At 41.9% G+C, this 24,314-nt stretch overlaps 1 protein-coding gene across 3 annotated transcripts in view; it reads right to left on the reverse strand.

The window, feature by feature from the left end:
• Window positions 1-24,314, reverse strand: part of Nell1 (neural EGFL like 1) — an 850,243-nt gene that overhangs the window by 407,211 nt on the left and 418,718 nt on the right. The window lies entirely within an intron of this gene.

A 24,314-nucleotide genomic window follows, 5' to 3' on the forward strand; every position in this document is an offset into this window, starting at 1 on the left:
CTCATGACCTCCAGCCCCGCTCCCAGCCTCAGCCACTCTGGTAGGCACACTCAGATCCTCCTTATTCTGTTTGTTTCCTGCTGTTATTTCTGGTTTCATCCCCCAGGGTCTACAGACTTCTAGGAGAAGAGGGATCCCATGGTGTGTGTGGGGGGGGGGGGATACTAGGAGATAGGGAATACCAGAGGTTGGGAGACACCAAAGTCTTGATAATCCTGAAGGCTAGAGGATCCCTGGCACTGGGAGATGCCAGGAGATGGAGGATTCCTGGGGCTAGGGAAATTCCAAAGGATGGAGGACTTGGGGGGACCTTAGGGGCTGGAAGTGGGGGGACTGAGTAGCTAGTGCTCATCTGGTTCGGAGTTTCTGTTCAGGATTCTAGAAGGTTCTGAGTCAGAGAGTGGTGATAACTGCTGAACTGAACACTTCAGATGTCCAAACTAAGCCACGTCTAGGGATGCATGCTTGTAATTCTGGAACTCAGCAGACTGAGGAAGGAGGACTCTTATGAACCTGAAGGCAATCTGGCTCATATAGTCAGTATTGAGCCAGTTGGGGCTCCATGATAAAACCCTGTCTCATAAACAGGCAAAAGTGGTTCATTTTTATCAATTTATCCTCTTTAAATAGGTAAATGGGAGAGCACAGGAATTTTATCTCAATGTAGCTATGCGAACATGAAAAGACAGCGATCTCAGAAGCACATGCTGTGGTAGATCTCAGCCCACATCCCTGCCAAGCTGCCCATTGGTGTCCCTGAACCCGGACATGCCCATCTGACGGATTCGCCACTACGAATGTTCCCCGAGCTAGCCTGCACACTGTCTGGGACACCAACAATAATCCTCAGGTGTCTTGGAGCTTCTCACATCTTTGATTCAGGGGCCGTTCTGGACAGACCACCAGGCTTCTCCTATCAGTCAGCCTTGGAGACCTAAGCAGAAGCCACTGTCCACTCCAGGGTGGGTCCCCCTCCACAGCACCACCTTCACTCTTCCATGGGCTGGACACATCTTTCACAAGACAAGACTCTTTCCGCCCCACCCTGCAGCTCCCGTCAGCAACAGCATAGCTGCTCAGGAAATGGCTTTGCTCGCCCTGCCTGGGGCTGCTATTGCTGAGGTAACATGATAGCATAAACGTGTATGTGTGCGTGTGCGTGTGTATGCGTGTGTGTGTGTGTGTGTGTGTGTGTGTGTGTGTGTGTGTGTGTGTATGAGAGAGGTATCTTTTAATGTCTTCACCCTAAATATTATTTAAAAATTAAAGCTCTGAAGTTTAAAAAAAAACTTCATAATTTAAGCCTTTTGAACCTTATGTAGGAAAATAGAAATAAGACAAGAGTCTTGAATAAATAAAAGTCTGATAACAAAAATGGATTGCTCTCCCTCTTCAAATAAATAAAACAATTTAAGCAAAAAATAAATCTAAGATGTCACAATGCTATAGTACAGCATTTTCTGGAGGCTGAAATGATGCTGCATTCTCTCTTTTAGATATACACTATTATCTAGTGCGGAGAGCTAAGAGTGGCTAGTGCATGTTAGAAGATAACCCCTAAACAGGATAGGGGGATGGAAGGAGGGGGGTAAGAAACAGACAGAATTGAGAGATACATATTTTCAAATGTCATTCTCAGACCTTTACTGGGAAAGGCTAGTAGCAGGAAATGGTGCCAGATTCTAGGAATGCCCTGTCCTCCTCACAGGCTTGTGGCCAAGAAAGCCTGCTTTAGTGAAGGCTCTTTCAGGTAGACTGAATGGGCCCCTCTGATAAGCCCTTGTAAAACTCTCAACGGTCTCTCCAAGCCTTGCTCTACGTTAGCGGCCCAGGATAGATTATGTAGGTGTTTTCACCAGGGGCTCACCTTGCTCTCAGGAGTTCAGTTGGCCAGGAATGAAGCTAGGTGTGAGCAGCAGAGGAGTGGGAGTGGCCATGCCTTCCGTGAGACACAGCAGGAGAAATGTGGGCAGAGGACACTGGCAGTCTGAGGGCACTTGGCAGGAAATCTGACAAGAAAGACTGGAAAGTAAAAATGCATACCTAGGACAGGGAGCACATGATAAAGGCTGGCATGAAAGGCGGATGGAGAAGGTGAAACATGAGCAGGAAGGAAGCCCCTGGAGAAGGATGACTAAATAAAGAACCACGAGCATGAAGCTCCATTTGTGAGCAAGGCTTCATCAGCTGAAGGGGGAACAGCAGGAACATGTGCACAGGCAGGCCTTGAATGCCATGCAAAGAACCTGAGGAGAACATCAACTGCCCTTGACATGGAGATGGGCCCATTTCTTCCTCCAGTTTTTATACTTAGTAAATACTTCAGCATAGCATCCAGTAATAAATAACTCTCAAGTCCTTCTATATCTCCCTCTCTCTGTCTGTCTCTCATTTAAATTTATTTTTCCTAAAATTTCAAATCATTTATATAATGGAATCTATTAATTTTGGAAAGAAGTTGATGAGATTATTTGAATTAATAGACATGAGTGAGATGTGTACTTTTGTTGAGAGGAGTAATTTCTGACTTCTTCATTCTTATATATTTGTAAAGAAAAGCATGCGCTAACCTAGAATTATTAAAGTATGGGGAGGTAAGGAATCATTGAAGATTCTAAAACCATCAAGTGGGAGAAATGTTGCATCTAACTATCTTACAGGAGAGCACCAGTGACCGAGAGAAGAGCACACATTTGATGAGGAGAGACATCACCTGCTGTTATTCGCACAGAATGAAAGTGTGTAAGAGTCTGGAGCTGGAAGATTCTGTTTGGAGGTCAGTCCACTGGAGTTTCTAATTTGAAGGATCACAGTCAAGGGATGGAAGGTCAAGAGCACAGGAAGTGGAACAGGCATGAAGATGGCATTAGGCCAAAAGGTAAAGATCTTGAGGCTGAACTCTTGCCCACAATAATAGCACAGATTTCTGTGAAGATGAAGTCTAAGCCATGAGGTACCAAAGGTCTCAGTGAATAAGATCAAGGGCCAAGAGATCTGTCACTGAAAACAACTAGAGGGAATGACAGGTGCTGTAAGCAGATGGCTGAGACTTCATAGGAGAAAGGGTGTTATGTGAGGAAAACATTACTTAACATACAGCAACGCTGACTTTGAAGAAGCTGAGCTTACTCCGGGCTCCAGAGGCCATCAAGTGTTGAAGGACATGCAGCCCCTGCTAACAGCTGTGTCCACAAGGGCATCTGAGGGACTGGACATTCTGTGACATGTTTGATTAGCTTGGGGGTCTTTTAGTAAACAATGCCATAGGAGCTGGGGAGATGGCTCACTGGGTAAAGGGCTTATGAGTTCAGATCCCCACGCACACATCAAAGCCAAGCACAGTGCTACACATCTATGAAGCAGTGCTGGGGTCAGAAAGGGACTGGTGGATCTGTGTAGCTTGCTGGCCAGGCAGCATACCTCAAATGGTGAGCTCCAAGTTCAGGGAGAAACCTCGTCTCAAAAACTAAGGTAGAGTAATGGAGGTTAACATCCAACACTGAACTCCAACTAGATCATATGCACAGGCCCGCTTGCCTGTGCACACACTATACACATACATGTGCATAACAAAGAGTGCAAATAGTCATGCCATTCCTGGAAGACCATATTCCCTAACACATCATCCTTCTCTCCAGCTATTGTATCTTCCTGGCCCTGCTTCCATTAGTGCTTCCTAAGGCTTGGAGGGGGTGATATGGATGACCCATTTATGTCTCAGCATCCAACAGTCACTCATTATCAGAACTCCAGCCAGTCAGGAGTCAGTTCTAAAACTACCAGCCACAGAAGAAATCCCTGACAAAGGCTGATGTACAATAGCATGTCTTCCTTTCCCTCATCCCTCTCACTCTCTGTCTCCCACCTTTCATACACATACAGACAAAATGCTACCTTGTAAAAATACTCTCACTGAGTGTTTTCGAGAATCAGTTTTTTTCCAAATGTGTTCAATGCCCATGAAGAGTCTTTAATTTGTCCTTCTTCCTAGGTGATACCACCAAGAACTCTGGAAAACAGGCTGTGTTTCTGACACTGTTCTAGGCTTACAGTGGGCATCCATCTTCCATGACAGTCCAAATGCTACTACTGTTACTGTCCCATTTTGCAGAAGGGAAAACCAAAGAGGCACAGTTCCGGAACATACTAAGGTGGGTCTACCAACATGAGCCACGTGCAAAACCTGTGGGCAGCATTGAACGCTCACTCTTATGCAATGCACTGAGCTATCTTCCCAGGAGTCCCTAGTTCCCACTTTTCCCTCCTGCTCCTGCAACATCTAACCCACCTAACTCCCAGCCTAGACCACATTATTACTAAATGCTAGACTATGGAATCTTAATATTAGACCTAACCCAAAGCAATCAGAAAGCTACTCAGTAAATATGTGTAAATATAAAAGCCAGGCATGTAACCTTGGAATATCTGGTGCCATTTCTCATGGCATCTCTTCCACTTGGAATGCCCCTCTCTCTTGTGTTTCATCTTCCCATCCTGCAGACCCTGCCTTAAGGGACCCTCTTGTGCCCATCTCCCAGCCTTCCACTGTGTCCCCTATACATACATACCCTAACTTAGGTCCTATCTGATAGAAGCAGCACCATATCTCCCTAAGTTCTATGAAGCTGACATCTGTAAAGTTAGAAGTCTCATTGTCATCTCTATGCACATATGTACTGTCCCACTGAATATGGGAACATCTTCCTTTTCTCTGTTGATAATACCAGCATGTGTGTGTGTGTGTGTGTGTGTGTGTGTGTGTGTGTGTTTGTGTGTGTGTGTGTATAATATAGTATGTAATATCAAATATGTGCTAAGTTATATTACTCAAAAAAGAGTGAGTTTGGTAATTAGATGGATAAATAAAATATATAGTAATGATGAAACCTGTGATCAATATTGTATCTAATAAATATCAGAACTGGAAGTTCAATCAAGTAAGAATGGGTCCTATAATGACCACTCTACTGGCTGGTCCCTTAGTGGGAATCTCACTTAAAAAAATTATACTTTTTTTCTAACTAAAATTGGAAACCACCCTTTAGAATATCACTCACTTCTCTCCACATACCAGTGCATTGGGTTTTAGCATTAGAAATCATATTTATTCACTAATCCCTTTTCATACAACTGAGTTCTTCAGGCTTGGGTTGTACCAAGATCACTGATCAACTAGCTGAAAATTCCTCTAGGTATACTTCATAATACTAAGAAAACAGTCCGCAGTCTTTATCTGAGTTGTCTAAATCACAGGGTAAGGCCCAATAAGATGGCGCAGCAGGCGTGAGTATTTGTCCCTAAGCCTCACTATGAGTTCAATCCCTGGGACTCACTTGGTAGAAGGAAAGAACCAAAACCAAAAAACAAAAAACAAAATCCTACCCCAAGTTATCCTCTGATCTACACACACACACACACACACACACACACACACACACACACACAAGTGTAAACAAAATAAAAATAAACAGCAGGATAAGACCTGAATATGGTGTATGTCCTACCTATAGAAGTCTTTAAACAAGTGGGTATTTATCAATAAGGAGATATTTAGGCACAATGGCCCCCCTAATGCTGCCTGAGGGAAACTGTGGTGTAGAAAATAGCTATGGTATATCGAATACCTGATAGAAGGCAGCAAACGTGAGTCTATCAGCTCTAACCCACAGGGTGCCGCAAGACATTTTCCATTCTACAGAGAGGAAAATAAAACGAGGCTTGGGAAGCTAAGATCAGATCACTCATAAAGGGCAAGTACAGGAATAAAACCTGCTTGTGTTTTCATTTTGAGGTTTCACCTTCAAATACATGGCACGATGCTCAGAGTCTACTCACAAGCCAACAGGGCACTTGCCCGAGAGAGAGAAGAGACACCATTTATCCAAGTCAAGCTGTCATTTCCCAAAGAGCTGAGGATTTTCCTCACTCTGAAATCCCATTGATACAAAGGATTCCCCCACTAAAAAACATTCACAAATATGTTTAAGGTGAAGGTAAAAATTGATTTAATTCTTTTCAAAGTAAACAGGTCAGGAAAGTGAAAGTCTGAAGCTGATCTCTCAATACTGTAGCCACAGTTCCCACTGTTCTTTCCTGTGTTTCTACGTCTCTTCATAAATCCAAGGTCACAACTAAAAAGTAACAGAACTACACCAAAATCTCCCTGACCTCAAGGTCAATGCTATGTAACAGAAATACACTGCCCCCAGCAACGTGAATGCTAACATCAATAGAGCCCAAATTCATTATGCATGAGAAATCAACCTAGAACAAGCAAACAGGGACAATCAGCCTCTTTCCATGGGTGCATTCTGCTCGGCCTCCTAGAGAAGGGTGTTAACCATAGTTTTGTGACTAACACTCATGTCAACAACCACCACAAAGGATGTCATTGAATACAGGGAAGATGAACTAGCCTTTATAAAGCCAGCTGAGGACAATGTTTCTGAGCCATTTAACACTCATTCTTCAGCCATTTTTCTTCTTTGTGAGCTCTTTTTATTGTTTCTGTCTCCCTATACCCCGAACTATAGGAAGTGTCCAAATGGAAGCTGAAGTCAATGTCCAGATGGAGGTAGTCGTCTTCTAGACACACAACAGTCTGTGGAAAGCCCTGCCTCTCCCACCACACAGCCTGAGGAAAACCCACCCTGAAGAAGGCCCTCCTGCTGTGGCAGTCCTATTCAAAACCAGATGCAACTGTGACACTGTGACCACAATCCAGCACCATCTTGTCCTACACCTGTTCAAGAAGGTGGCCAACTACAGGAGGGATGGGATTCCACTTCTACCGTGAGACAGAACTCCCTCGTGTGAAGTCTCCCCAGATATCTGATCTGTTGCAGTCCCTGGGGAACCAGTATAGTCCAAAGACACACCAGATGGCCCTGGTTCCACAACTCCACCTTAAATTGTGGGGTAATTAGAGACTGCCTCCATCATTCACTCCTGGTTGTAAAATTTGATCCTTTGAAGATTACAGGAACAAAAACGATGACAAATGGATTCTCGTGCCCCAAATCAGTGAGTAAAGAGGATTTCTTAATGTTGTTCCAGACCTGGTTTTGTTTACCTCATTTATATAATTAACAATATAAATATGCATGTTTGCTATGAGATGTTTTCATTGTTATAACACATCTTATATCTGTAAGAAGTCACTGGATGGAAAATGAAACATTTCAAAGAAGAGAAGTGAGTCCATACATGTTATGATTTATTATTGCGGGGGGGGGGGGGGGGGCGGCACTCAGGGTATCCTGGGCGTGCAGGGAAACACGCAGGGCAGATGCAGCATGGTGGCCAGTAAAACACAACCCAGACGCTGCATCCACGTGGAGAGTTTATTATAATAGAGAGATAAAGAGGCAGAGAGACAGAAAGAGGGAGACAGAGAGACAGAGAGAGAGGAAGAGGGGGTGCACACCTTGTGAGAAGAAGAGGCAGAAGAGAGAGAAAGGGGAGGAGTTTTTCCTTAAGAAGAGGCTTCTGCTTCAGAAGGAAGGGCAGCCCCAAAGGGCAGGATCAGAATATTAGCAATACCTACTTCTATCCTAATTGATAAATTCATTTAATACTGTTCCAACTATAGATGAATTTCAAGATTGACACTTGGGTTAATTTTATTTTTAACTCACCTTGAGGATGAGAAGGAAAAGTGAGACACATTAATGCAATTGAGCCGATTTCCGCTTGGCTACTACGTATTTTACTCCTGTAATCCATTATGCTTGACTTTGCTATTGGCCCAAGATGAACACTGCAGCATTAAATCTCAAAATGAATAATTCTTGCCTTCTCATTGCTTTACTCTGAACAATTAAGTTAAAATAGCAAGCATTCCTGGCATTCCCTCATCCACGCAGGGGCGGGAGTGGAAGGCTTAGTTCCCCCTTTTTAATCTCTAATACTCTTACACTGGCCATGTCCTATCTCTGTGCTGTGATATTGACTAGGCTCTTTTTAAATTCACATAGATGTTATCTCCAAATGATAAATCGTAGCAGGCTACTCATATAATTGATCTCGAATTCCCCGTGCCCCCAACAACCTTTAGCTGTGGCATTTTGAAGGACTCGGTACCACTTTGAAAAATCACAGGCTGATGAAATTCTGATGGGGGGATGTCTCACTCTACCTTAAAAAAAAATGTCTCAAATCTCCCAAGAAGTGTGAACATTGACCTCTATCACCATTCCGAAGATAGACTTTTTAAAAATTAGACATGAGATATGAATAGCAGTCGGGTAAGAAACTCATGTTCTTGCTTTACAACTAGAAGAAATTGTATTTACTTGACCTCCACATGCAGCAAGAGATGGTGGTGCGAGCTGCAGGGAAAATGACTGGTTGCTATCAGTACAAATCTGTGGAACTTGTCTGACTTACTGCAGCTTAACCTGGGAAGATGCCAGATGTGCTTGGAGAAAGGACATCTGTGGACTTTGGGGTCTAATTCACGTTTAAGCCTGCATTCACCCACTAGAACACATTGCTTTAAGCAAATAATTGATCTAAGACTCAGCTTCCTTATGTGTTACCTTGCTGAATAACTGTCAAATTAATTAGAAAAGAATAATTTTACACAGATCTAGAGAGGTATTATTTCACCATTAGATCAACTCTTTCTAGATTCTTATTTTTTTTCTCAGACTGTTGTTATTTATCTATTGAAAGCACAGATTCTGAGTCACCTCCCTTGGAGTATGGCCATGGTCATCAGTAAACTTCCATCAAGCATATAAAATCTACAACAGTATACCTTATTATACCTACAAAATATTCAATGACACACACACACACACACACACACACACACACACACACACACACATGCGCACACACACATACACGAGGTGGGGATCAGGACTCACAGGAAACAAGCAGTCATTGCAGAAGTCCATTACAAATTATGCATTTGGAACCAGAGGTCAAATTGTAAAACTTGCATCTGTAGCAGAGGTTGGCACACTTTGTCTGTAAAAGATTAGATACTGGGCTGGCAGATAGCTCAGTTAGTAAAGTACTTGCCTTGTCAGTGTGAAGACTTAAGTTAGATTCCAAGAATCCACATTAAAAAAGAAAAGAGCCAGAGGTAGTGACAGGTGGGTCCCTGGAATCAGGTGGCCAGCCAACCTGGCCTGCTTGGTAATTTCCAGACCAGTGAGAGACCCTGACTTAAAATAAAAATATGGAAGGCACTTGAGGAATCATACCTGAGGTTGTCCTTTGATCTCATGATCATGTCCGTATGTAGACCTGCACACACATGAACACACACACACATACATACACACACACACACACACACACACACACACACACACTCAAAAATGAGTCAGATCGTGCATAACCTTTGTGAAACATGTTTCTGTCAGTTATAGAACCCTACTAACACTGTAGCATGAAAACAGACACAAACAATAAGCAAATGAGCAGGGCTGTGTTCTAATAAAGCTTTATTTACAAACCAGACATGGCAAAATCACCATATCTTGCTGACCTTTGATGTAATGAAAGGCAATTTACCCAGAATAGGCATCTGATAGTCTCCTTCACCCTGCTATGATCAAGCTGACTGTGGTATTTAGAGTACCATCACATCCAAACAATATCACAGAACACCAAGTTTGAAACATTCATAAATAATAATAAGGCAAGACAGAGAAGTTCTTGGCTTTCAAAGAATTATTTTCTATCCACACACAATGATAATACTTGCCAGTATGATAATGAAAAAATAGAGACTAAATAGATCTTCCCATGAATTTCAGCAGTCTGCTATAATTTATAACACAAATAACAAGTGAAATATTCTCATTCTTTAATTCCCAACCACACAGGCACTGAATCCCTTAGGCATTAAGGGACTAAATGCAAAAGGTGTTTGGGGTTTTATTTATTTATTTAAGTGTCAGAATATGAGCATAATTTTCTCTTTCCACGTTGTTTCTTAGTGGAAGTTTAATAAAAAATGTTAATTCTAATCGTTTTGCTGCTGGCTATGCTATTTCTAAGAGAGCATTTTCAACCTATTGTCCCCAAAGTCAAAGTCAACTTTAATCTTTAGTTAAAAACAATTCCAGGGGCTGAAGATGACTCAACGGGCAGAAACCCGTGTTGTGTGATCTTGTGAACCGGAATTTGGATCCCTGGAACCTGAGTAAGTATCAGTTGGATGTGACAATATGCTGGTGGGCCCAGCATTCAGGCAGTGAGATGGGGTCCCCATATAAACTGGCTAGCTAAACTAACCAAATCAGTATTCCCTGAGTTCACTTGAAAGAGCCTACCTCAGTATCTAAGGTGATTAAGGAAGATACTGCACATCAAACTCTGCCTCTATACACAGACAAACTAACCTGCACATGCATGTGCACAGATATATATATATATACATTTAAAAAATCCTGAATAAGTCTAGTGGCATATGCCTGTAGTCTAAGCACTCAGGAAGTGGCTGAGGAAGGAGGACTGATGTGAGTCCAATTCTAGCCTTGACTGTAGAGTAAGACCCTATACAAATCACCACCACCACCACCACCACCACCACCACCACCACCACCACCACCACCACCATTACCATCATCTAATCATCTAAACAGAAAACAAAAACCAGATAGTAACATAGCATGAAGGATCAGCAGCCTATTTGTTACTTATTCTTTTTTCTGCTCTACTCAAGACCTTTTCTCTCTACATTTAGAAGGGAGTTTCCCACTTGAGAGCCATACTAAATTTGGTCCAAAGTTAGATGCAGTATTGGGATAAAGACTAATAAAGGGTTCATGAGTTGTTATGAAAGCAAATGAAATCTCATAGGAATTGGGGATGATGGAGTGGGAATTTCCCATATGCACCCAGGATGCAGATTAAACATGTCCAATGGCAGCAGTGAGGGGTAAGGACTTCCCACTGTGCAGTAAAATTCAAGTTTCACTCAGCTCAAACTACATCTTTCATCTGCTGCAATCACGACATGAGAAACCTTCCAGTTCCACCCCCTCCTCACTCAGAGATAGTATTTAGCCAGATGAAAACACTAGTCCTTCTAGGGTACAGAAAAAGAATACCTTATTCTAAAACAGCCTGGGTGTCCAAATAGAAAGTGAAAGTGTTTAAAGTCAGTAAGCCTGATGGTTCAAAACCCAGAGGCTAATGAAAGGATGTCAAATACCTTGTCCTTTCCCATTTTTGACTAGTAGGTTTTTGTCCCTATATTTGATAGTTAATAGTGATTATCAACCTAGAAGGATCTAGAATTGTCTAGATCAGGTTAGTAACAGGGTATGTCTGTGAGAGATTACCCAGATTTAGTTAACTGAGGTGTGATACACTTCCTAACTGACAGATGGAACAAAAAAGGAGGCAGTGAGAGTGATCTGAATGCTATTCATTCATTCTCTCTCTCTCTCTCTCTCTCTCTCTCTCTCTCTCTCTCTCTCTCTCTCTCTCTCTCTCTCTCTTTCTCTCTCTCTCTCTCCAAGAATAAAATGTGGCCTTATCCTCAGGTTCCTGTGACCATGACTTAGTTACCCTAATAGAACATCCCCTTTATAAATATATTGCCAGCAATGCACAGAGTCTGCTTAGTAGGAAGAGGAATTTATTGGAGAAGGGGAACTCAAGCTGCACAACAGAGGGATTATTGCAGGGTCCTGGAGGGCTGAGGCACAGCCCCATGCTGTTCTTTCACCTGGTCTGTCTCCAGCATCCAAAACCATGAGGGAGCAAAGAAAACGCTGTTTATGTGCACCCCCAGCATCCATGCCCCAGGGGCATGCACTTCAAGATCATAGGCAGGTGAAACAGTTACCTCCTACCTTACTAGGGGTGATACTTCAAGTCATAGCTAGAACAGCTACCTACTACATCTCCCCCTTTTGTCTAAATAAGAAAGTTCTAATCCAACATAAAACTATAAACAATAGGAATGATTATCAAATACTGTCCAGGAGAAATAAAGGGTAATGATCTAAACAAAATGGAACTACAACCAACAAAACAACATCAAACAAGAGACATATACTAAAATCTAGAGATGTCTAGAAAATAGGTAAATGGCATGTTACAGAGATTATTACAAAAGCTGTCCTATCCCGAAAAATCTGAATCTAGTACTTAATATGTCCCAGCTAAGATACAAGAAGGTTCTAACTGTAACTATGAGTCGTCAACTCCCAAGGACCTGAGAAGGAATAACTATCTGAGAAAGTAGGAAATGCATGCAAGCAATTTTTAAAAATCTTGCAAGAATAGACAGAGACAGCTGGCAGCCTGGACAGTCACCTAAAGTTTCTCAGCACTGTTAGGGTGTCCAATTTGACTACAGGCATAGTATATCTGACAGACCAGTTTTCAAAAGCAGGAATTTTGAAAGACTGTCTTACCCTGTCTTGGCACAGTTCAGTAATCACTTTTCCTTGTGTCCTACTCATCTGGAAAAGACAGCATTTGTACTGTCAGCAATTGAGGCAAAGGAAGTTCTTTGCCCAGCAGGCCATTTTGTGCCAAAAAGAAGACAAATACAAACAGAGTGAAATAGAAGTTTCATTTCATTATCTTGGGATCAGATTGGTCGCAAACAATCGTGTCTCATGTCAACAGAATTCTAAGTTATTGAAACATTTAAATGCTATATTCTCTAGGTCTATGAAGTGTTTGAAGATGACCTGTCCATCTGACCTATGCATCTGTAAATCTGGACAACCTAACTAACATATCTATAAAAATGACAAGCATGGGTGACTACTTTTGGTTGTGAGCCTAGCCTTTAACGGCTGAGCCATGGGTGACTATAAATCTGTAAATCTTATCTACCGAAATAACCTAAGGACTAAGGCTTCATATAAACAAGGTAAACAGTCTGTAAAAGGACAGTAAAAGGACAATGACCTCAAAATTGTGACATACACAAGATGTCTTAAACAGAGGTAGAAATGTATAGTGCAATATGACAACAATCCTAAATGTGTATCAATTTACAAAATATCCTAAACAGAGGTAGAACATACATACAGTATGATAAATATACTTTTACATTGTATCAATATACAGATTATCTTAAATAAGAATGTAAAAATAGTTTACATTTGTATCAATATACAAGAATCCATGACAGTGCAAATTATCTAAGGCTGATATTTTACTAAATTAGTTTACTAGTATATACAATAACCTTAATATCCTATACCTAGCTAGTCCCCTTTTCTTTACTTAATGAGAATACTGAGTCTAATTTTTATTGTTCCATTGCCAACCCTATAACCATTATCCATAATCTGGAGAATAATGAAACCTTTGGGAGAACGGGCGTCGTTTTCTTAGAATTGCTTCCTGCTGCTTAGGGGGTGACTGTATCTCTGTGGGGTCCTGTAAGAAAGCTCAGATAGTTAGGTCTCAATAGGACCAGCTGTAGATTATGCAGCCAGTCTCAGAGTAATGGGTAAGGTTGCTTGAGATTCTGGCTAGAAGTGTAGCACGATGGAGCATTTCATCTTGGAACTGTCCTGGAGAGTTTTAGTCCAAAGTTGATCAATGAGTAATGTTCACGGGTACTATGGCATCAATATGGACTGGGTAGAGTTGTTGTTATAAGGCCTGAACATCCTTATGGAGACTTCAGAGATTGCTATTGGAAAGACTTATTTTTTAATGTGGAAAACTTGAACACTATTAACATCAAAATGGAAAGTTTGGATTTATTGTGGATAGAGAAAGGATTCTCTGAAAGCAGAGAAAAGCATGAAAAGAAACAGAATCTTGATGACATTGGTCCCTAGAGTAGTTTCTTCCGTCTTGTCTGGCCCCACAGTCCGGACAAATCTCTCCCACCCACATCTCACAAGCCGCTTGGTCCCAAGAAAACACACAGAGGCTTATATTATTTACAAACTGTATGGCCTATGGCAGGCTTCTTGCTAGCTAGCTCTTTCATCTTAAATCTATGTTTGGCCACGTGTTCTGTGGCTTTACCTGCATCCCATTACATGTTGCTCCCTGGACAGCGGTTTGGCATCTCCCCTCCACTCTACTTTCTCCTCTCACTATCTCTCTTGGACTTTCCTGCCTGGCTCCATCCTGCCCTGCCACGGGCCAGCTAGAGCTTTATTTATCAACCAATCAAAGCAACACATATTCACAGCATACAGACAGACATCCCACAGCACAAGATCTCAGACCTACTAAGGAAATAGTGACAAGCTAACCCCCAACCCTGAGATTCACAGTTTAAGATCAAAAGCCTGATTAGTTGACCCTCTAATGAAGGCAACATGGAAAAGTGTCTCATGGAAGGATCGTGTTCAGAAGAAGGCAATCATGTCTTCAACAAGGATGCAGAGGAAGCTGGGTGGGACTCTGAATTTGACAAAATCTCACTTTCTAGAGAGTTCCCTAAAGCCTAAAGGAGCACTACAGTTAACAATCAAGGAAGTGCCACTTCTGAAAGGGCACATATGACCACTACTCTGGGACCAAGCTTCAAACTCATGAAACCTTCAGAGAAGACAGAGACTATATATTAACCACAGCAGTGATTTCAGGAATATGGCATAGACTAGCACTAGAACAAAAACCACTAGGTTCCTCCAGGTATTGGGATGTAACCCTTGCAGTCATTGGTTGCAAAGAATGCTGGACAAGGTGTTTACAAATCCACAGAACTTACAACTTACTAGGGTTTTGTATTCAATCAATGTATTTCTTTATCTTACAGATACTTATTTAGTGACTATTACACTTCAAAAATTAGGAAATAGCTCTAGGACCCAGGCCCCAGAGGCAAACCTGTTGCACCCTTGCCCTGCCCATCACTGTCCCAGATGCAGGGGAAGACCCCTACAGGCAGGTATTCCCACAGACACCCCCCAATCAGACCTGACCCTGCAATCTACAAGACCCAATTCCTGCCCCAAACCCACCCATCCCCCTGTGACCTCAGTGCCTCCCTGAGATACAGACTCCACCAGATCTGATTGGACTAAGAGATGAGTATCTCCTCTCCCAGCCCAAGAGTCCTATCTTTAGGATCCAGGCCCAGAGAGCACAACCCATGCCCACCTTCCCTACCTATCACTGCCCCAGGTACAAGCCAGAAGGGAAGACTACTATGGGCAGGCATCCCCATCAACAACCCCCCTTGAACAAGACCCTGCAATCTACAAGACCTACTCCCTGCCCCAAACCCACCACCTGTCCCTCTGTGACCTCAGTGGCTCTCTGAGACACAGAATACACCAGCTCTAATTAGACCAAGAGGACCAAGAGCTATGATAGGACAAAGAGGGGCTCCCTGAGATACAAAATCTGACAACCCTGATTGGACCAAGAGCTCTGACTAGATCAAGAGCTCTGATTGGAGCAAGAGTGCCCCCCTGAGATACAGACACAGCCAGCACAGAGTAGACCAAGAGCAGTTCCCTCAGACACAGACACCTCTTGCACCTATTGGAGGAAAAGATGGGTAGACGCCAGTGCAAAAGTACATATAACAACATAATACACACATACAACCAGAACCTAGTGGTTCTACAATGGCAAGAACTGAACATTACAATGTAAAAGAAGCAGAAGAAAGTGACCTTAAAAATAATTTTATGAAGATGATAGAGGCTTTAAAGATGAAATGAAAAATTCCCTTAAAGAAACTGAGGAAAAGACAAACAAAAAATTGGAAGAAATCAATAAATCCCCTAGAGAAAACCAAGAAAAAGCAATTAAACAGGTGAAGAAAACAGTTCAAGACCTGAAAATTGAAAGAGAAATAATGAAGAAGACATAAACCAAGGGAATAATGGAAATAAAAAATCTGAGTAAATGAACAGGAACTACAGATGCAAGTATAACCAACAGAATACAAGAGATTGAAGAGAGAATCTCTGGCATAAAAATATACAATACAGGAAATAGATTCCTCAGTCAAAGAAAACACTAAAGCCAAAAAAGTCATAACACAAAATGTCCAGGAAGTCTGGGACACCATGAAAAGGCCAAACCTAAGAAAAATAGGGATAGAAGAAGGAGAATAATACCAACTCAAAGGCATATGAAATATATTCAACAAATCATGGAAGAAAACTTTCCCAACTTAAAGAAGGAAATACCTATGAAGATACAAGAAGCTTATTAAACACCTAATAAACTAGACCCCCCCCCAAGTCCCCTTGCAATGTAATAATTATACACACTAAATACACAGAATAAAGACAAAATATTAAGAGCAGCAAAGGAAAAAAGCCAAGTGACTTATAAAGGCAGAACCATCGGAATAACACCTGACTTCTCAATGGAGACTCTGAAAGCCAGAAGGTCTTGACAGACATAATGCATACACTAAGAGACCACAGATGCCAGCCTAGAGAATTCTCAACAGAATACTCTCAAATGGCTGAAAGATGTTTAAGGAATTGCTCAACATCCTTAGTCATCAGGAAAATGTAAATCCAAATGACTCTGAGATACCGTCTTACACCTGTCAGAATGACTAAGATCAAAAACACTGATGACAGCTTATGTTGGAGAGAATGTGGAGCAAGGGGAACACTCCTCTACTGTTGGTGGGAGTGCAAATTTGTACAACCACTGTGGAAATCAGTATTGTGGTTTCTCAGAAAATTGGGAATCAATCTACCTCAAGATCCAGCTATACCACTCTTGGGCATATACCCAAGGAATGCCTTATCATATACCACAAGGACACTTGCTCAACTATGTTTATAGCCACATTATTTGTAATAGCCAGAACCTTGAAACAACCTAGATGCCCCTCAGCCAAAGAATGGATAAATAAAATGTGGTACATATACACAATGGAGTACTGCTCAGCAGTGAAAAACCATGACATCATGTAATTTGCAGGCAAATGGATAGAACTAGAAAATACAATCCTGAGTGAGGTAACCCATACTCAGAAAGACAAACATAGTGTGTACTCACTCATAAGTGGATACTAGAAGTAAAGCAAAGGATAACCAGACTACAACCCATAGCTCCAGAAGAGCTAGGTAACAAGGAGGACTGTAAGAGGGATGCATGGATTGCCCTGGGAAGGGGAAATAGATGAGATCTCCTGAGTAATCTGGGGGTGAGGGAGGACAATGGAGGGTAGAGAATGGGGAATGTGAGCATGAGGGAATGAGATGGTTGAGCTGGAACATGGGTGGAGTGGGAGAGCAATAAGGGAGATATCTTGATAGAGGGAGACATCATGGGGATAAGGAGATATCTGGAGCAAGGGAAGTTCCCAGGAATCTACAGGGATGACTCCAGCTTAGACTGCTAGCAGTGATGGAGGGAGTGCCTTAGCTGGCCTCCCCCAGTGGTCAGATTGGTAAATGCCCTAACTGTCATCATAGAGCCCTCACCGAGTAACTGATGGAAACAGATGCAGAGAACCATGGCCAAACACTAAGCCAAGCTCTGGAAGTCCAGTTGAAGAAAGGAAAGAGGGATTCTATGAGCAAGGGGCATCAAGACCATGACAGGGAAACTTACAGATACAACTGAGCCAAGCTAGTTGGAACTCATGAACTTTGGATGACAGCTGTGGAGCCTGCACGGGACTGGACTGGGCCCACTGCATGGATGAGACAGTTGTATAGCATTGTCTGTTTGAGGGTCTCCTGACAGTGGGAATAGGATCTATCCCTGGTGCATAAATTGGCTTCTTGGAGCCCATTGCCTATGGTAGGACACCTTGCACAGCCTTGATGCAGGGGGAGGGGTTTGGTCCTGCCTCAGCTAAATGTGCCAGGCTTTTCTGAATCCCCATGGAAGGCCATACCTTTTTGGAGGAGGGGATGGGGGGTTTGGGGGAAAGCTGGGGGAGGAGCGGGAGAAGGGATGAGGGAGGGGTCTGTGGTTGGTATGTGGAATGAATAAAAAATTTCTTAATTAAAAAAATTAAGAAATGGGTTTGGATATATAAATAGCAAACTTCATGGTGTTCTTGCTTCAAATTTTGTCTCTATTACCACAGGAGCCTGACCTATACAACAGGAGCAAAAGGGAAAAGAAAATCAACCAGGGCACATCATTCTCATTTAAAATGTTCCTTTGGGGCTGAACTCAGGAAGCAGAAAGAGAAGCAAAAAGGGGGGCAGACTACAAACAAGCCTGAAGGTCCACCTCCAAAGACTTAAGTCCTTTAGTGATGCTCTATCTTCTAAAGGTTCCGCCACCTTCCCAAACGGTGCCCCCAACTGGAGAGCAAGTGTTCAAACACCCGAACCTATGGTGTTATTTCTAGTTCAAACTCCAATATTAGGACTCAACACTAGGTAGTTAGTTATTTTAGTTCACTTCAGTTTCTCTGATAAAATACTCTGACCAAAAGCAAGTTGGTGGAGCAGGAGTTTCTCTTAATGGACAATTCTAGGTCATGGTCCATCTCTGCAGGGACGACAAGGCACCATCAACTTCTACAAGTCTACGAATGTCCTTCCTTTACACTTTCACTATAGTTCAGCAAAGGGGGTTGCAGATAAAAACACACAGATGCATCATGGGTGTGTCTCCAGACAATGGAGCCATTGGGCAACACACAATTTCCTCTGTTTACAAACTACTGCCTCGTGAAAAGCAATGGAAATTATCATGTTGTCTGTATCCTCAGAAATGCATCGAGCTGACTCAGAAAAACACCACTCCAACCAGGAACAGAGGAGTCGTGCTCATCATGTGGAGACCCGACGCTGACCTATTCAACATGGATCTAATCTTATTTGAGAATCAAGCAATTAATCAGCACAGCAGCTATCAGCTACAGGACAGTTCTGTGTTTATAACATATTCATGATCTTGTTCTACCTCTCAACATCAAATTCAATAGGTATTATCGCAGCCACGCCATTATTAAAGAAGACTGTGGGCGGAGTGACATTTTTGTTTATTTTACACTGGCAATCCGGCTAGAAGTACTAGAACATACAGGTGAGAAGTGAGTTATTACCCACATTCTAACTTTGGCACCAGTATAGTCAGGACCCCAGAGTTCAGGTGAAGGTCACGACACAATCCTATTCATCGCCCGCTGAACAAAGAAAAGAAAGAAAGTGAAGAACACGGCACTTTTTTGCTCAAATGCTTTAATGTCATCTGCCTGAGAATTTCCATAGCAATACAAATCTACAAAGGCTCCATGAGAAAGCTCCTCACGGCACTCCCTGGCAGCCGCTGGAGTTATGCAAACACAACCTGGACTATTGTCACGCTATTCTATGCCATTTCTAGATTTTAAAGCTCTTTGCGTATTTTTAAATGAAATTTCAGTGTAGAATCATAAAAACGGTAATGATGTTTACTTTACATAATACTTTTGACACAGTGCAGTGTCATCATGCTGCTGGCGAGGTAATTATTAAACAATGTAATATATGCTAATCTATACTACACTGTGGACAGGTATAATAATAGGACTCAAGTCTCAAGTTGTTTAATGGATAAATAATATAAATACTGTCAGAACACTACTGTCACTCTGGAGGTATGTGCTCACAGCGAAATGTCTACAGTCTAAACTGGAGCTCCTAGAAGAGGTATCTACTCTCTCTATGACAGGCTCTGAACCCCGTCACTACCCGTAATTACTGACAGAGGGTGTTCGAAGGGATGGTGTACACACCACTCACTACTGACACTGTTATGAAAAGGACAAACCAGCAGCTTCAACTTCCTCAACTCTCCAGAGCAACTCACACTGATGTATTATTTGTCAGGGGAGTGTTGCTTTCTCTTCATTTTCCCTAACAGCTGGCCAAATGCTGCTCTCACTGGCTGGCAAGCCTAATTTGGTGACCTCGAAACCTGGGTTTCTAGCTAATCAGCCCAGCTCCTGTTCTATTAATTATCAACTTCTAAACCACCAAGACTCCATCTTCTCCTTGGACTTCCTAGGCACTCTGCTACTAAAAGCCACACTATAAGAAAAACAGTGTCAGACTAAGTTAGCAGCTGCTTGGTATTGTACATTTGATTTTGTACCTTAAATGATATCTTTTGAGTCAGGGTCTCAACTAACTGGCCTCCGGTTAGCTATGTGGCTCAGGGGGACCTTGAATTTCTGATTAACGGAGTGTGCCACTATGCTTTGCTTATGGGGTGCTGGGAATCAAATATAGGGCTTTGAACATGCTAGGCAGGCACTGTACCAACTAAGTTACACCCTCAATCTTTAAATATTATTAAATGGACATATTAGAAGGATGAACCATTTTACTTACAAGAAAGCAAGAGAATAAAGACACTGGACAAGAAAGTGTTGGGTTGCTCAGGGAGAGTTACACAGTTCACTGCTGAGATCCTAACACACACACAGTGAACAGCAGAAAAAAGAAGGGAGAGATATATCAGATGGTGTCGCGGAGTGTCTGAATGCTAAAATCTGATCTGGCTTTCCTTGAGCAGGCAGTGTGAAGACAATAACATTTAAACCATGCATGTGATGGATTTGAACTGTAACAAAGACAATTCTAACAGCCTCAAGAGAGTGGTTTGGAAAGGAAGAATGAAAAGTGCTTGTTTTTACACAGACCTTCATGGGAAAATTGCAAAGAATGAATAGTCTCCTTCTGCATCTTTGATTACTATGATTAACTGAAGAGAGACTAGTGAGTTCTCTGTAGTCAGTTGCAGAAAAGGTATGTAAATATGTTATTTCCCTAGAATTACCTTGGCACTTTTCTAAATTAATCTGTACTTGTGGAGAAATAAGAAAATGCCACACTGAGTCCATCTCACGGGTATCACAAAATAGTGTGTATAAAATCCCATTCACCTGAGTAGAGCCCCTAGGAATTCAAAATGAAGCCCCAATGAGCCTGTCCTAATTCCACTACCTAAAACAAGGCCCTTTGATATTGAGTGTCAGAAAAACAAATGATCACCATTGTAAGGAAGTCAACTGTAATTTTCAGGGTCCCCAGAGGCAATTCAGATGAGGTATTGAGCTACAAGAGTTCAAGTTGCTGTGAGAAGGGAAAGGGAACATTCTGGTGAGAACATGGGCTTGTGTTTGGAATGTGGGCTCTAATGAGAAGCAGCTTGGGTTTAGATCTGAACTCCTTCAGTTTCTGCCTGTGAGGCCTTGAGTAAATTATTGAACCTCTCTAAGGGTGGCAGTAATATCTAGGTTATAAGAGGATTAAAAGAATAAATGAAATAATATGATCACCTAAACAGTGGTCAAGAATATTAATTGTATTTTGCTGCAAAGATCATTCAGATTGCTAGGTATAGGGTAGACTGAAGAGGGACAGAGATGTAGAAGATGGAACAGAGCTATTTCATTGTTCATTAAAGAGAACACAGGAGCTTGAACATGGGAAAAGGAGATGGATTTGAGATACATTTTCTAAGAAAGCTGGATACACTTTGCTTGATAGAACAAAGAGTGACTGCCACCTTCCTGGGGCTAGAATAGAATGGAGAGGTGCATAACACAATAAGTCCCTGGCATTCTTTGTCTTCATATTATATATAGCTATATTATATATACTCTACATATGTATATTATATATAGATATAATAAACAACAACACAACTCTCTTTGTTTTGTTTTTAACACGTGAAATGGTTTTGTTAGTCAAAACAGCATAAACTTTGATTTAATATAAGCACATCAATTTTAAACAATATTTTACATTAGAAATTTCCATTTAACAGAAAAACCCACGTGCATTCCCAGCAAAAGCCAAACTGAAGCTCACACTGCCTTTGAAGTGTCCTTCTTGTCTTAGTGACAACATCTTAGGCTGACATCATCTGATAAATCAGAAAGTTCTCACATATAAACTTCAGGGCTGGCAAGAAGCCAGCTCACTTATAACTTTGAACGTACAAATTTAGGAGAACTTAAGATTGCACCCTCCAAGAAAGATAAATCCTTGAACTCAGCTTTTAAACTGAAATTGATGGCTATTTGTGTTTCTGAAAACAGCAAAATGCTTTCTACAGTCACATTCTAACTGGCTGCCAGTTGGGAAATACAGATGTTGAAAGCACAAGGTCCCTTCCCCAGTGGCAGTGATCCAGGGCTCAAAAACAGATTGTGTGCCCAAAGACTGAAAGAAAGAGAAGTAATTGATTCAAAAAGGAGTAGAGAGACAATTGATGATCTCAGAGTGTACAAGACAGAGGCAGCAAGGAACGAGAAAGCAGACTATGGCGGTCCATAAAAGCAGCAGAGAGCGGCAACACACACACAAGAGGAAATATGTTTAGAGTGGAAAGTGCAGCTTACAACACACGCTATTATGTAAGACTTCAGAGAGTCATTAGGCATTTGATCAAAATGCAGAGTTTACAGAAAAGATAAGGAACACTTTTTGAGAAAGACAAGGGGAAAGGAACTAAGAAACGAGGCAAGATGTGGAGAGCACTGGTTTTAGTCTGGACAGAAGAGGAGCATGCAAAGGGACAAAAGAAAGGGTGACTTGAGAGATGGGGAGGGAGACAAGACAATATGATAAGATATAATCCCAAGGGGAGAGCGGGTGATGAGCAGAGGTCAGCTGCTACTGAGAGACCAATTATGGTCATGACAGAGACCCATCTCCTGTAAATCAGACTTGAGTGAAAGGGCTGCCAATGACATTGTGATGGATTGGAGTAGATATGAACAGAGCACTGGAAAGCCCTGAACGAGCCATTCTCAGAAACCGCATGAGAAGGCATATGGATGGAGTAGTGCTGCTGGGGACATGGACAAAAGAGGAATAGCACGAAGGATGAAAAGCAATGACAGGATCCTGATGGCAATAACTCCGGAGGGATGGTAAAATAGATAAAAAGGAGACATCCAAAAGTCAAAGGTCCCTGAAAAGCTTTAGAGGGCAGAATGCAAAGTACAGGTAAGGGCTGGCTTGGATGCTACAAGAGTCAGTTACTGCAACGGGAAAGGAGAGTAGTTGGGAGCAGGAATGGGTGTGGGGGGCGGTAGGTGAGATGATGAGAGTTCTCTTCTGAAGACCTTTTTTGCTTAGTGACAAAGCAAGATCAGAAAACTGAAGGGGAGAATAAAATCAGAAGGAGAGGAGACTCAGAGTTTGAAGTGGGTGAGGATGCACCAAGATTACCAGTGAATGTTCACATAATTGGTGTTTCTATGTGGATTTCTATGTGACCATTGATACTACTACATTTTCATTCTACCTGACCACCTGATTTCCTCTGGTAAGGTCAATTACTCAGGGACAAATGTGCACAGGGTAAATAATTGAGTTCACCCAAGATTGGGATGTATCACATGGAGGGAAAGAGCCAGGACAATAGTAATGTTTTCCCAAAACTTATAATGACAGACTGTGTGATTTAACTTGTACCAAAACCAGAGGAGAGATAGGAGATGACATAAAACCAGGGCGGGGGGGGGGGAGATGGAATCAATTAATTATGCTACAATAAAGTATTTTTCCAATGAGGGTAGCTGAGCTAGGAAAAGGAAAATATAAAATGTTATAGCTAAATAGTTCCCTTAAGATTTCAAACCCTGCTTTCATTCGTGACAGTGAAAGGCTTGGCCATTACCAGATAAGTCATTGCCATGAGAGTATGTCAACCGTGAGAGTATTCCAACAGCTGTGGGAAAGTGGAGATCACAAGTTGACCAGACTGAAATAGTGACACTCTGAGAAGGTTCAACCTAGGAGGTGTAGAAATGGGGATAATAACAGCAACCTGCTTGGATAGAGTGAGCTGAAAACTATGCAGCTGACGAGAAGCGTGAGACAGAAGTCTAGAGAGTAAGAAGAGGATTGCATACTCAGAGTGTGGACCTCACCAATGACAGAGACTCTGAAAGCACAGGAAACAATGGTCCTAAGTTGAAAATGGAAAACAAAGAGATTTTTAACACTCTAGGATTTGAAATCCATGGTGGGGTGGGGCACATGACTTTCTCCTGGACCAAGCTGAAGAAAGAGTAGGTTCCACATGGAACATTTAGCTTTCTCAAGACAAGAAGGATATGTTAAATACCCACACTATAGAAGGCAACTTTATACAATGATTATTCTGGGCTTCTGCCAAATTGGCTGTGATGTAGTTACTAAATGTATAGAGGCCAGGTCTTCATTATTATAGTATTAATGATTTTAAAAAGGTACAGGCGGTTTGGTGCATGCCTTTAATCCCAGCATTTGAGAGGCAGAGCCAGGCAGATCTCTGTGAGTTTGAGGCCAGCCTGGTCTACAGAGAAAGATCCAGGACAGCCAGAACTACACAGAGAAAGCCTGTCTTTAAAAAATAAATAAATAAGAATAAATAAACAAATAAATAAATAAATAATTTTTTTAAGTACCAAATACTCCATGGAAAAT

This window comes from Peromyscus maniculatus, chromosome 1 (assembly GCF_049852395.1).
Source record: "Peromyscus maniculatus bairdii isolate BWxNUB_F1_BW_parent chromosome 1, HU_Pman_BW_mat_3.1, whole genome shotgun sequence".
In the NCBI taxonomy this organism is placed as follows: Eukaryota; Metazoa; Chordata; class Mammalia; order Rodentia; family Cricetidae; genus Peromyscus; species Peromyscus maniculatus.